Consider the following 14,974-nt stretch of genomic DNA (forward strand, 5'->3'; position numbering starts at 1 on the left):
TGGCAATAGTGACCTCAAATCATAGCTCACTGTAACAGATATTCCATCTTTCACAGTAACCCCCCCATTTCAGAAAAGAGTGAGAATGATAGAGAGGGGAGGAAACTCATACAAAGAGAGGTTTTCCATGGTTGAATGGAGCTGAAAAAAGTTGGATGAACTTTTTAAGTGCTGGAAAATGTCCATCTTCATTTGCAAATTGGTCTGCTACCGTCCACATGGCAGAGCAAAACATTTCAGAGCATTTAAAGGGTAAACATTTCTCTAATGCATGATGGTGAAGAATGTTTCTTTCTATGTAGATGAAGCAGGGTTAAGACCTAAGGATATTTAAAACAAGTACACACAAAGAGATTTAAATAATTTAGGAGTTTCTTTAGCTTAAGTTTATGAGCATGTCCTTAGGTACTAATGCTGGCATAAACAATACCTTTCCTTTCCCATCACATCCCACGCTCTTGACTTATACAAATACCACAGCATTTGGGGCTGTGCTGTAAGGTCCACAAAAAACCTCAAAACTTTTCCTGCTCCTTGGCTCCCCAGTAAGATTGGATCAAGAAACAGAGGAAAGAACCTCCTCGTATCTGCACAACTACCAGTAGAAATGACTGTAAAATAAGATTCTTAGTGCTTAGAGAGTATGCAAATATCTATGAGCACCTTGTCCTATGAACTTTAGCTATTTCTGTCTAATAAGAAGATATTAGCTTCTCCTTCTCATAAAGACACACAAAGGGCTACAGAAAGACACTGGGAAAAAAAAAAAAAAGAAAAAAAAACCAAGAAAAAGCATTGATGGTAATAGGGCTATGGAAGTAGGATTTTTTTTAGACAGTTTGAAGATACAACATTATTTAGAATATGAATATGAGGGGAGAAGGAGGAGAAACATGAGGATAGAAATATGAGATAAAATAGAGGAAAGACAAAGGCATATCATACATATCTAGTAATATAACTGAGTATGTCTGGACATTATCAGCCCGTTCTGCTAAATGTTTCAGAGAGAGGTTGTGAAGGCACAGGAGTGGAAGACAAATTGAAGTAAAAGCAGTAAATATCAAAGGAAAGGTTAAGAATTTACAGGTAAATAGTTAAAAGGCATTCATGTGTAGTTGTTAGTCTCAGGCAAGATAAAATATGACAAGGAGAAGAAAAATAAAGTAAAATTCAACTTCTATTTGCAAAAGCTGCCTAGTGCACACATAAAAGTATGAAAACATCTAGGTGATGGTCGCTAGTTCCTCTAGAGATCCAGGGAAGCACTCTCAGGTAAGAACAAGGATGACCAGCTTCTGTCAGTGGAGAATGGCTCATCACTACTTGGAAAATGTACTACTGGAAAAAGTGCTGCTTTTTCTGAAGAAGAGTGGGAGCAAGGGAAAGAAGTGAAAAGGTGGTGTAGCCTGTGCTGGAGAGATGTCAGAGTGAGCTATGTGCAAAGATCAACAGTTGGAGATGTTGGCAACATCTCCTACTGTCCTCAGTTGGCCTTGACCTACATGGAAATTTGAGAGGGACAGAAAAAAGTAGGGCTGGGAAAATGCCATGCCACAGGAAGATAAGAAAAGATAAATAAAATATAAAAGGTCAATCTGTTACTGATATCAACAGAAGTTAGCTATTGAGCCTAACAGTTTCAAGTATTCATGAAGTTCATGTTCTAGATTTATTTGACTAGTGCTCTTTCTTTTTTTTTGTTCTATCTTTAATTAATAAAGGAGCTGGTTACATGCAGAGGAAAAGTATGTAGCCTTCTGCATCAAATATGTTCATTCAGTTATATGACTTCACTGAAACTATTACACCGCCCTTGCACAAGCCATTCTGCTGTAGTACTAGCTTGAGACATTTGCATTTGCAGAAGGGCAAGACCAGTCAGAGAACATTTTTGGTTAGTTAGATGGTCTCTTAACCTAAAGGAAGAGCACCCTGGCTTCCATCCTCGAGGAAAGAACCGATGCTCTTCTCAAAGCAAACACAATGAAGGTAAAGAAACAAACAAACAGATAAAACCAAGCCATGTTGAGAGAATGAATGTTAGCACTTTTCTAGTTCAGTTTTCCATTGTAACCAGGAAGCTTTGGATGAACAGTTAAACTTGTTTGTCTTGTGCTCTATACAGAGTTTCTCTTCTGAGAAACACTCAAAATGAGGGAAGATCAAGTGTCTTAATTACTAATCAGTGTGTATCAGATATGTCAGTGAGAGCTGAGGGATTTCATGGCATGGCGGGTAGCATACAGCATCCCTTGCAAAACAGTTCCATAGGATAGCAGTCCTCTGGACAAAAGAACAGCCACAGATTCTTCAGTACTTTTGGGTACACAGTCTTATAGGAGCCATGCCCTAGCTCTCTTCCTGTAAGGTAGACCTATTCCTTAATGAATATTTAAAAACAAAAGTTGAGCTTGATTTTCCACTCTCTAATTATATGCAAATAAAAGTGAATAAAAACACTAAATTAAACACCTTATCATGAACAAGAGATAATTACTTTTTAAAGATGAAGGTACTATTTTGCTATGGATTTTACAGATCACAGAATCATAGAATTGTAGGGGTTGGAAGGGACCTCTAAAGATATCTCTAAAGATGTTATGAATCAAAACTTTTCAGAACCCAATAAGGACAGTAAGTCTCACTACAGCTGCGTTCTCAGCTGCTATACCACTATCCAATGGATTAAAAATAATAAAATCAAGATTTCATCTAATTTACACTAACTGCAATGTTAATTCAATCGCTTTGTTGATTCTTAAAGACATGTTTTCATAATAATGCCTTTTAAGTCAAGGTAATATGAAAAATGAACATCATAGTGCCATGCAGGCCTCAAGCTGCTTGCACTATTCGTGATACAAAATGTTTACTTTTCAGAAAGATGCATAGAAATTCTACTGTCATTACTAAAATGTTAGCATTTACAGCATGAATGTTAGCAATGTAATTTTTCAAAGAAAACAAAGAGTACTACACAGGTAATGTTCATTAGCTACAAACACTGAAGGACATTTTGAGGTTAAGATGAACAAAAAGAATATTAAAGAGGTTCCTACCTAGGTTCTGTATCCACAACAACACAAGTTATACTACCACACAAATGCTCAAAATCCAGAATATTCTCTCCTTAAGCAAGGCTCTCTTGGTACTTGGTAGAAGAATCATTAACTTCAAACACAAACTATGGTTTAAGCAGTTTTAATCTTGTCCCCTCCCAGTTTTGCCCTCTGTTAAAGGTCCCAAAATACATGTTTATTTACAGTGGTCAAAAATTAATTGGGTAGAAAATGTGCAATGTTCTATTTGTAAACCCTTTTGTGAAATACCTACTTTCCTGAGCTTATTCAGTTTATAAATTCAAGTCATTCACATCTTCCTGATATTTAAAAATGGGGTGTCCCAACTTCAAATGTGTTCCTACTTATGAATAGCTAAAATGTATTTGAATATTTTATTTTCCTCGTCTATGGCTAATGTCCATTCATCTAAGACTGGTATAGCCAGCCAGGGACATACAGAAGGAGAAAATATCATGAATTAGGTGTATTGAACAAACTGGATGTTCAAGAAACAGTAGTGCTTTGAAGAATGTTCAGATTTGTATCTTAGCGCTATTGACAACACAGAGAAACCCAACCTGAGGCTGTGTGTACTTTGGATCAGCCCTTTGCCTGCTTACAGAGCTAGTTCAAGTAATCCTGTACTGGGTTCCTGATGAGTATTTTATTTGCTTGTGCTGTTGTTGTGGATTGTGATTTATTCCAAAGAGTAATTATAGTTAAAAAAAGTCCACTTTACAACATGTGAACAATGACTACTGTCTGCCTAGACATTATACCAAAACATGCCATTCCTTGCAGCCTGTGTACCCTTTGCTGCCACTACAATCACTTTACCTGCTATGAACAATTACAGACTACTTAATAATGCTGACCTTTGGATGGCCTTCAGTACTGTTATCAAAGACATGTTGCACTGCTCTTGGCTTTTATTTCTGACTCTTAGATGGCTTCCTTTCCATTTCTAGAATAAGATACATAGTTATCAAGGAAATAGTAGTCACTTTCAAGTTATGTGGCATGGCAATTCAAATGCCAACATTAAAAAAATTATAAAATAAGACTGTAAATACAGCTCATAATCTCAAAACCACTCTTTGTGAAAAGATCATAGCCTACCTCAAAAACAATAAGAATTGCATTCCTATCCACTTGTAAAGATACTGCAAACTATTGCTCCTTGGTTAAAAAATAAACACTTTGATTTCCAGTCTATGAGCATTCCTGGTCAAATTATATCTCGGTTCTGCTCTGGCAAAAATAACATTAAAAGTTTTTCCATTCAACCTGATACTTAGCACTCAAAATTGGTCTTAAATGAAGACTGCACTCATTTTCAAGTTGTTTAAATAGGTGTACCAGCTAATCATGTTCAATTCCTTCCCAAAATGTAGACTCGCTTGATTTTGCAAGTGCAATCTTGGAGCCCTTGACTACAATGCTTTCCAACTGCATCTGTATTTTATCAATGGCCACAGCTAAAGATGTATGAATATTCCAGGTATAGCCTCACCAAGGGCACATTTGAAGTATTAACTATTTCTTATCTCACGCCTTGCCTTTACTAAGGTTACAGATAAAATTTTCAGCATTTTTTACAGAGTGGCTCTTGGTTATCTACAGTTGACAGGGCCTTCTCAAATATTTCCAGCCCTTGAAGCTTCCTACCTCAGAGAAGAAATTCTTGTCACTGGCCATGAACTGTGACGCTTTCTATTTAATATTGTATTCCGCTCATATTTTGCCATTCCCAGCTTCGTTCCTCTTTTTTTTCCCTCTATGATATCCATTCTCTCCTGTGTTTAACTCTGTCATCCATGTTTGTGTCTGTACTGCCATTTAAAAAATGAAGCTGGAAAGTGATGTGTAATACATTTAGAAATCAATAATGAAAACTGAAAAGACAGACTTTTGCTTAGCTAAGAACACTAAAATTAAAATTGTGTGTTAATGGATGTCTTCATCAAAGTTTGGGATGCTTTCAAAAAAAACTTAGAGAATATTGTTAAAGCATAATTTACTTTGGAATGAACCTCTAGAGTTCACCTGGTTCAATTCTCTGTGCTAAAAGTAGGAATAATTTCAAAGCTTGATAAGATTTATTAAGTTTTGTCAAGTGAAGATTTGGGTGGAGGCTCCACAGCATCCCCTGGCATTAGATTCTGTGTTGGACCTCTCTCACTTGTATATATGTATGTATACGTATACACAATCAAAATCTCCTTTGTTGCCACTTGTGTCTATTGCCTCCCATCTTACTGTGCAAAGGAAGGTTTGATGTTGTTTTCAGTATAAGCTCCTATTAGATAGTTAGAGAAAGCAATCAGAGGCATCATTCACTCCCCTTGACTCAGTTTGCCAATGTCAATCAGATGCATCATTCACTCCCCTTGACTCAGTTTGCCAATGTCTCTCTGGTTTTGGATTGACTCAAGTAAAATACAAGTGGCTTCAAGGATAACTTGGTCCATACTCTCTTGGTATTTTATGGATTTAATTGCAGCTTTCTGTATTAACTAATTTTAGTTTCCCATGATGAATTGGTCAGTACTGTGATCATAGGAAACTTGATTCATTATTGCAGATAAAAATATTGTGCTAGTTATGACTGCATTCATAAGATTTAGGTTTGAATTAAAAAAAAAAAAGTAACACAGCACCACATATGCAGTTTCACTAAAATAGTCATATGTGCCCTCACAGTCATTATGTATTTAGAACTAGCTACATGCAACAGATCAAAATTCCTAGTTTTTCTGCAGGAGTCTTACAACAGATATGGACCTCTATTGTTTTTCTCAAAGATGATGTTCTCTTATGGTATAAAGCATCGACCCTCCACTTTCAGCAAGTTTCTTATAGAATCAGAATCAGTTAGATTGGAAAAGACTCTTAAGGTCAAGTTCAGCCATCAATCTCACACTACCAAATCCATCACTAAACAATGTCCTGAAGTGTCACATCCATGTGACTCTTAAATACCTCTACAGACGGCAACTCTACCACTTCCCTAGGCAACCCTATCCAATGCCTAACCACACTTTCCATGAAGAAATGCTTCCTGATGTCCAGTCTAAACTTTCCCTGGCACAACCTGAGGCCATTTGCTATGTCCTACCACTTCTCACCTAAGTGAAAAGACTGACACCTTCCACATTGCCGCCTCCTTTCACATAGTTGTAGAGAGAGAGATGAGTCTCCCCTCTGCTTATTATTCTCTTGTTTGGACATCTTCAGCTCCCTCAATTACTTGTCACATGTCATTTCCTAGCCCTTTTGCCATCATCTTTGATCTTCTCTGAATACATTCCAGTAACTTAATATCTTTTTGATAGTGACAGAAAACGGAGGCCAGTACTCAAGGTTTTGTCTCCCCGCAGCCCAGTACAGACACTGCTGTTGTCCTTCTGGTCACATCATTTCTGCTGAGGGGAGTAGGCTTTTGGTCTTATAGATTCATAGATACATTAGGTTGGAAAGGACCTACAAGATCATCTAGTTCAACCATCCTCCTGTCACCATCCCTACCCACTCAGCTACTAAATCAAATCCCTTAGCACCTCATCTAAACGCTTCTTGAACAGCACTAGGGATGGTGCCTCAACCACCTCCCTAGGCAGGCCATTCCAGTGCCTGACCACTCTTTCAGAAAAAAAATATTTCCTCAGGTCTAATCTAAATCTTCCCCGGCGCAACTTCTGGCCATTCCCTCTTGTCCTGTCATTAGTTATCTGGGAGAAGAGGCCAACCCCCTCCTCACCACAACCCTCCTTCAGGAAGTGGTAGAGTGTGATAAGGTCTCCTCTGAGCCTACTTTTCTTCAGACTAAACAATCCCAGCTCCCTCAGCCGCTCCTCATAAGACTTGTGCTCCAGACCCCTCACCAGTTTTGTTGCCCTTCTCTGAACACGCTCCAGGGCCTCAGTGTCCTTCTTGTAGTGAGGGGCCCAAAACTGAACACAGTGCTCGATGTGCGGCCGCATCAGAGCTGAGTACAGGGGGATGATCACCTCCCTGCTCCTGCTGGCTACACTATTTCTAATACAGGCCAGGATGCTGTTGGCCTTCTTGGCCACCTGGGCACACTGCCGGCTCATGTTAAGCCGAGCATCAACCAACACCCCCAGGACCTTTCCCTCTATACAGTCTTCAAGCCATTCTGCCCCAAGCCTATAGCATTGCATGGAGTTATTGTGGCCAAAGTGCAGGACCCGGCACTTGGCCTTATTGAACCTCATCCCATTGAGCTCAGCCCAGCTATTCAGCCTATCCAAATCCCTTTGAAGGGCCTCTCTACCCTCAGGCAGATCAACACATCCTCCCAAGTTGGTGTCATCTGCAAACTTACTGAGGATACACTCAATCCCCTCATCTAGGTCATCAATAAAGATATTAAACAAGATGGGCCCCAATACCAACCCTTGGGGGACACCACTAGTAATGGGACGCCAGCTGGACTTAACTCCATTAACCACTACCTGCTGGGCACGGCCCTTTTTACCAGTTCTACACCCAAAGAAGAGTGAACCTGTCCACACCGTGGGCGGCCATTTTCCCCAGGAGAATACTGTGAGAGACCGTGTTAAAGGCTTTGCTGAAGTCCAGGTAGGCTATATCAACAGCCTTTCCCTCATCTACCGGTCTTGTAGCCCAGTCATAGAAGGAGATGAGGTTGGACAAGCACGACCTGCCCTTTGTGAACCCGTGCTGGCTGAGTCTGATCCCCTGGTTGCCATCACGTGCCGTGTGATCTTCCTCAAGATCATCTGCTCCATAATTTTCCCTGGTACCGAGGTCAGGCTGACAGGCCTGTAGTTCTCTGGGTCTTCCTTACGGCCTTTCTTGTAGATGGGAGTCACATCAGCAAGCCTCCAATCTTGTAGGACCTCTCCAGATAACCAGAAATGCTGATAGATGGCAGAAAGCGGCTTGGCAATCACCTCTGCTAGCTCCCTCAGCACCCTTGGGTGGATCCCATCTGGTCCCATGGACTTGTGGCAGTTCAGATGGAGGAGAAGATCTCTGACTGTCTCTGCTTGGATCAGAGGGGGTGTATTATGTGCTCCGTCCTGGACTTCCAGGTCAGGGTGAAAAGTACCCTGAGGATAACTGCTCTGTCTATTAAAGACAGATGTGAAGAAGGCATTGAGAACCTCAGTCTTTTCCTTATCCTCCGTAGTTACATTCCCTGCCACATCAAGTAAAGGAGATAAATTCTCCTTAGTTCTTCTCTTACTGTTAATATATTTGTAAAAGGATTTTCTGTTCTGCTTTACTACAGTAGCCAGTCTAAGTTCAAGCTGGGCTTTTGCATTTCTAACTTCCTGCCTGCAAATCTTGGCCAGTTCTCTGTAGTCACCCCAAATAGTCTGTCCCATCTTCCAGAGGACATAGACTCTCTTTTTCTCACAGCGTCTCAACAAAAGTTCCCGGTTCATCCACACTGGTCTTTTTCTCCTCTGGCTTGACTTACGGGACTCCGGGACAGCCTACTCCTGTGCCTTTAAGATTTCCATCCTGAGGAGCATCCAGGCTTCCTGGACCCCTTTACCCCTCAGGAGCAAGTCCCAAGGGACCCTTGCAACAAGTGTCCTGAACAGGTCAAAGTCTGCCCTCTGGAAGTCCAAGGTAGCAGTTTTGCTAGTCACCCTCTTGACATCACCAAGAATAGCAAACTCTACAATCTCATGGTCACTCTGGCCAAGACAATCCCCAACCTTCACATCTCCTACTAGTCCTTCTCTGTTAGTGAAGAGCAGGTCTAGCAAGGCATCTTCCCTGGTAGGTTCTTGCACCAGCTGTGTCAGGCAGCAATCTTCCACACACTCTAGAAATCTCACGGTCTGCTTCCTCTGCGCAGTATTATATTTCCAGTATATATCAGGGAATTTGAAGTCCCCCATGAAATCAAGTGCTGGCCATCGTGCAACATCTACTAGTTGCTTGTAGAACACCTCATCTATCTCTTCATCCTGACTAGGCGGTCTATAACAGATCCCCACCACGATGTCAGCCCTACAGACCATCCTCCTGATCTTCATCCATAGACACTCTGTCATTTCCAACCTCAAGCTCTTCAACATCAAAACACTCTTTGATATAGAGAGCTATGCCACCACCCTTTCTTCCCTGTCTATCCCTTCTGAAGAGTTTGTAGCCATCAATCCCAGTACTCCAGTCATGGGAGGGGTCCCACCATGTTTCTGTAATAGCCACAAGGTCATAGTTAGCCCGCCTCACAATAGCTTCAAGCTCCTCTTGTTTGTTGCCCATGCTGCATGCACTGGTGTGGATGCACTTCAACTGAGACATCTGCCTCACCCCTTGCTCCAGCACAGCCCCCTTAGGCTCTTTACTGGAGAGCTCTGTTTTATCCCCTTCCCCCATCACAGCTAGTTTAAAGCTCTCTCGATGAGTCCAGCTAGTTCTTGTGCTAGGATTCGTTTCCTCCTTTGATACAGGTGCATTCTATCAACAGATAACAGGCCAGGAGCCGAGTAAACTGCCCCATGGTCTTCTTGGCCATGCTGCTGGATCATGCTCAGCCTGCTGTCAAGCAGCAACCCCAGATCCTTTCCTGTCAGAGAACATTGCAGTCTCTCTTCCCCAAGTCTACACCACTGCATAGGGTTGTTTGTTATGACCTGAGTGCAGCACCCAGCATTTAGCCTTGTTCGATGTCATGTGATTGAACTCAGCCTGTTCATCTAGTCTTCCTATCTCCTAGCAGATCAGGACTCTCACTTGATGTCATCTGCACACTTACTGAGGGTGCACCTGATCCACCCATCAACTTGGAGAACACCACTTTTGACCATCCACATACCAGATTTCATTCCATTCATGTGTAATGGGATTTACATTTTCTATTCACAGTACTGGCATCTTGGCCCCGGTCTATTGATCTTCATTAAAACAACTATCAACTGTTGTATGGCACACAAACACAAACAGCTATTTCCTCATCTTTCCTTGACACTGTGTCACAAGCTCTGTTAAGCTCTGACCATGTCAAGATAAGTATCCTCTCTTGTTCTATGGTATATTTCAATGGAGTCTTCTGTTCCCACAGTTTCATTTTCAGGCTGCCTTCAAGTGTATTAACAGACCTACTCAAAGTTACATATTTTTTTTCCTTTTCATCCTAGAAATATAATAAGCACCGAGTTAAATGCATTTGTTATCAAAATAACAGAATTGGAAACGGTGAAGTACTGAATTTGGATCCAAGACTACAGTCTCATACCTGAAAAAAGCATATCTCATCCTCTTTTTTTTTCATCCAAGCCCTTCCATACAACTTCAGCTTATATTCGTGGGTAATAATTGGATTATGATAGCAAAAATACCCTTAATAAGAACACAGAGATATCAGTAATCGCTGATTACTCCCCAGAATAGATCAATCCTTACAGAAGCCACACTAAATATCACCTTTACAGCAGGAGCTGGTTGTAGTCTCCTCCAGGCAGAGGATGGCAGCAGAATCCCAGAAGAAGTAGCTCCTAAGCCAGCCATTTACAAGGCATGAGCTAGCAGTAGCTGGAAGCAGTCAGACGAGCAGAGGCCAACTGCAGTGGGTCACTTGATTAGAGGCCTTTTTAATCTTGGGGCATTATTCACTTAATAAATAAAATCACTGGATTTTAGATTTTAACTCTTACTTAACCAAGAAGGTAAAAGGCAAAGCATGAAACTCAGCAAATATTAAGCTGCTACAGAATTCCTGAGAATGTGAAACCCTTTATAATAACCAAAAGTATTTCTGGAGTTCCTGTTCCAGTGTATCTAGTTGCATCTTGCTGATGAAAGGCTACCAAGAATTACACACTATCAAGCTGATTTGGTGTTGTCAAAATCTTTCTCCATTTCAGCTGCTTTCTGGGTCTTGTTCCTTCTGCTATTCTGTGGAGCTTTTGTTTTTTATAAGGACTCACAGATAATTTTGTCATTTATTTGCACCATATACCTCTCCAGGGAGGATGCTTAGGAAAAATGAGAATCAGCAGTATGTATGATGTTCCTACCACTCTGTGAACAGCCTATTTGTTTCAAAATACAAGGCAATTCTCAAGCAAAACTTGGAGGGAAAGTTAGGCACTTAATGACAAACATAGCGTTTTCTTTTATATGACTTCCCCATTTCCCTTTGAACCTATGTATATATTTCTTTGTGGTGAGTATATATATATATACATACTGTGTAAAAAGCTGATTTTGTTGTTTGCTTTGTGCATCTGTCTTGGTTTAGTGCTCCATAGTGCTTCAATACAAACTGGAGGATGTAAGGATAGAAGGCAGCCCTGCTGAAAAGGGCTTGGGGGTACTGGTGGAAGGTTGGCTGAGAATAAGCCAGCAATGTGCCCTCACAGCCCAGAAAGCCAACTGTATCCAGAGCTGCATGAAAAGAATAGTGGTCAACAGATTGTGGGAGGTGATATTCTCTCATCAGCCTAAGGCATATCAGGACTACATCCAGACACTGACTCCTCAGTACAGGAGAGGCATGGACCTATTAGAGAGCATCCTGAGAGGTGCCACAAAAATGACCCAAGGGGTAGTAGAACATCTTCCCTCCTATGACAGGCTGAGAGAGATGGGGCTGTTTAGCCAGGAGAAGAGAAGGGTTTGGGGTGGCCTTACAGTATCTAAAGGGAGGCAGTAAGAAAGATGGGGACAGACTCTTTAGCAGGGTCTGCTGTGATAGGACAAGAGGAAATGGTTTCAGACTAAGAGAGGGGAGGTTTAAAATGGATATAAGAAATAAGTTCTTTATGATAAGGGTAGTGAAGCACTGGAACAGGTTGTCCAGAGAGGTGTTGGATACCCTGTCTCTGAAGACACTCAAAATCAGGCTTGACAGGGCTTTGAGCAACCTGATCAAGTTGTAGTTGTCCCTGTTCATTGCAGAGGAGTTGGAATAGATGGCCTTTAAATGTCTCTTCCAAATCAAATGATTCTATGATTGTATGCTTTCTCCCAGTAATAATCATGCCGGTATTTAAAAATATTACAGTAGTGGTTTTGTATATCAGTCTTACTCATTATTTTGAGTACATCAAAGAAGCAACCTATTATTATTCAGCCCATGTGGTTTTTTTTGTTTGTCACTTTCACCCTAATTGCTCTCTGACTTCTGCCAGATCTTGTACTGATGTTTCTTTTCTCTCGAATGTTGAGAAGGCAAGAATTATCGTTCAAATGCATTATTCCCACAGTTTATTGAACTTGTATTTTTCCCTCCTCCATTTATTTAAAGTTCTTTTGAATTTTTCCTCCTGAAATGACAAGAAATGATAAGCCTATAAGTAAGATATTTTATTTCATCCGAGAACTGTATTTTGACAAGAGCTAGAAGAGAACATGTACACCGGTTCACATGACTCAGGCCTGGTTTTACATCTTCTATACATGCCATACTATAGCATGAGCTGGTAGCCTTTCCTTCTTCTGTCTATGCCAGTAAGAGCGCTTGCTATGAGATGAAGATGTATTAATAGTGTTTTTACACAACATATATCCCATTGCTATATGCTGCTTAAGAAGGTAATGAGTTACACCACGTTCTCAGGAGTAGACAGCAGTGGTTAGGAAATCTGAGGAAATTATTTTAACAATCTTAACCTTGGAAATGAAAGGAATTTGCTTTCTTGCAGGCTTTCAAGCAGACTTCAACACTGCTAATTCTAAAAAAGTAATATTAATAAAATCCCTAAATTTGATGACCTTTGTGATACATTACCAGTTGTAGGTTTAGTTTAAGGCAAGAAATAATGATAGGAAGAACCTGGCAGGTTCAAATTAGTGATGAGAATATTTGTTCATCAGTCATAACCAATCCAGAACCTGAATCTCTGATCAGACATCCAAACATGTTTCTACTTCAATATCTGAAATACTAAAATAAAGTAGCAGACTTGGAAATATTTCAAAGTGAAAACGGAGTATATCTGCTTGATAACTTACGGTATGATCATTGCTGAAGAGTGAGAAGAAATGAGTACTCATTTTAAACCCTAACAAATATAAGAGTTGCTGAATTAAATTACTTTATAGTACCCTTTCTTCTTTTACATGTAATGAAAATGACTCACGCAAGCAGAACCCATGCTTTAGAAGAATCATCCAGTAAGTACAGTCTTGTGTGCATAAACTTAGATCATAACTCAAAATGTTTTTTTTTCCCATTTCTTTCTCAAGTAGTGTAGGATACATTTATTTCCCTTAATTTCTTTTATTTCTCTGCTCAGTATAAGAGCATGATTTCTCCCCTGTCCCTCTCCTCCGATTTTCTGTAAATTTCTGGAAATTAACTGATTTCTATTTGGCTTGAAGTTATGTAAGTCTTGGACATGTGCTAAAGTTTGCATTATCTGAGGCTGCATAGAACTGATATTAAGCATTAGTTACTTTGAGACCTGATGGTGTCAAGTAACCCTCATAATCCTGGATACTGACACAGTTGGATATTTTTGTTGTTTTTATAAAAATATTTTGTGAATAAGACCTGTGAGTAGGATGCCAATCTTTGTGATTCACCTTAGCCAGAATGCTTCAGGTAGTCCTGTAGTCAAAAAGCTTTCTCACTATTTTGTTTCCTTAGTTCAATACCCAGCCAAGCAAGTCTAAGTGACCAGACATAGACCTGCAGAGCCTTGTTGCTCACAGCCACTGACGCTCACTTGGCTGGATACCTGAAAGTCCCTGTCTAGAATACATGGCAAACAGTGGGCCGCATTAGTCCTTCCTCTATCAACTGCATCTTCTGAAGTGATGGGTTTAAATCCTTACCTAATGCTGAGATAGCTGCTTAAGCAACACCCCTCTTCTAAGTATACTTACATGTGAAAAGAACAGGTAGTTCCCTAATTGCACAATGTAAACATGTATCATTAATAAAGCTCAGTAAATCCTATTCTTCTGCCTCTGACGCTTCCCATGCATCACGAGAAGACACTCAACATTTACCTCTGGTCTACAAACTCAGCAAGGCAGCATGGTACTTGTAGTCACTGCTGAGATGCAAATGATGCAGAGCAAGATTGTTTTGCCAATACTATGATGAAGGATAAAAACAACCTTTTATCACACACAACTATTAGTTGCTTTAACAGAGGCAATCTGCAGTGGTGCTGTCATTTTTTTGTTCAGTGCAAGCATTCTTGAGATTTTGTTCCATACTAAGCAACCCTTCACTGAGCTCTCCACCTTTATTTAATACCAAACATCAGCAAACTGCAAAATGTATGTACAAAAGGATAGTATGAGACGTGTCTTAGTTTCAGCTAACAAATGTAATAAATTAGAAGGGAAAGCTTCAAATCACTTTGCCTTTAAATTAATTTTATTCTTCTGAAGCTGACTTCTCATAGCTTTTTTAAGAAATTAATCATATGTATCTCATATCAGGGTGTTATTACATTGCATAGTATGCATGGAATTATTCAGAACACTGAGTAGTAGCTAGAAACAAGAAACTGCTGGAGGCTAAAGAAGCTCGATTTTGCGATTTCTTTTAGATAACACTCATGGAAATGTTGACTGTAATGACAATGTTTATTGCTGTGTTGCTATGCTCTAGCAGACTATGCTTGAAAAGAAATTCCTAACCACAACATTTGATGGCCTAACTGCTGTAGAGTGAATTCAGGGGATGCTCAGAGTGTGTGGCTGATTTGTCCTTCCAGCAGAACCCCGTCCTCCTGCCCGACACTGGAAGGGTGAACTATGTGCAAGAACTGATGCAGAATACCCCTGTACTTTACAGACTGCCAAGTCAGACCAGGAGTATGGTTGAAAGCTGCATTTCAGCTGCCCCTTGTACACAGAAGGTAGAAAAGGGGCGGCAGCAGCTGTTGCAGCTTGGCAAGGAAGGATGCAACTCTCAGCAGTCACAAAACCTGCCTGAA

Source organism: Cyrtonyx montezumae, unplaced genomic scaffold, assembly GCF_038088225.1.
Source record: "Cyrtonyx montezumae isolate F1298 unplaced genomic scaffold, pur_monq_1.0 scaffold_3, whole genome shotgun sequence".
NCBI classification, from domain to species: Eukaryota; Metazoa; Chordata; class Aves; order Galliformes; family Odontophoridae; genus Cyrtonyx; species Cyrtonyx montezumae.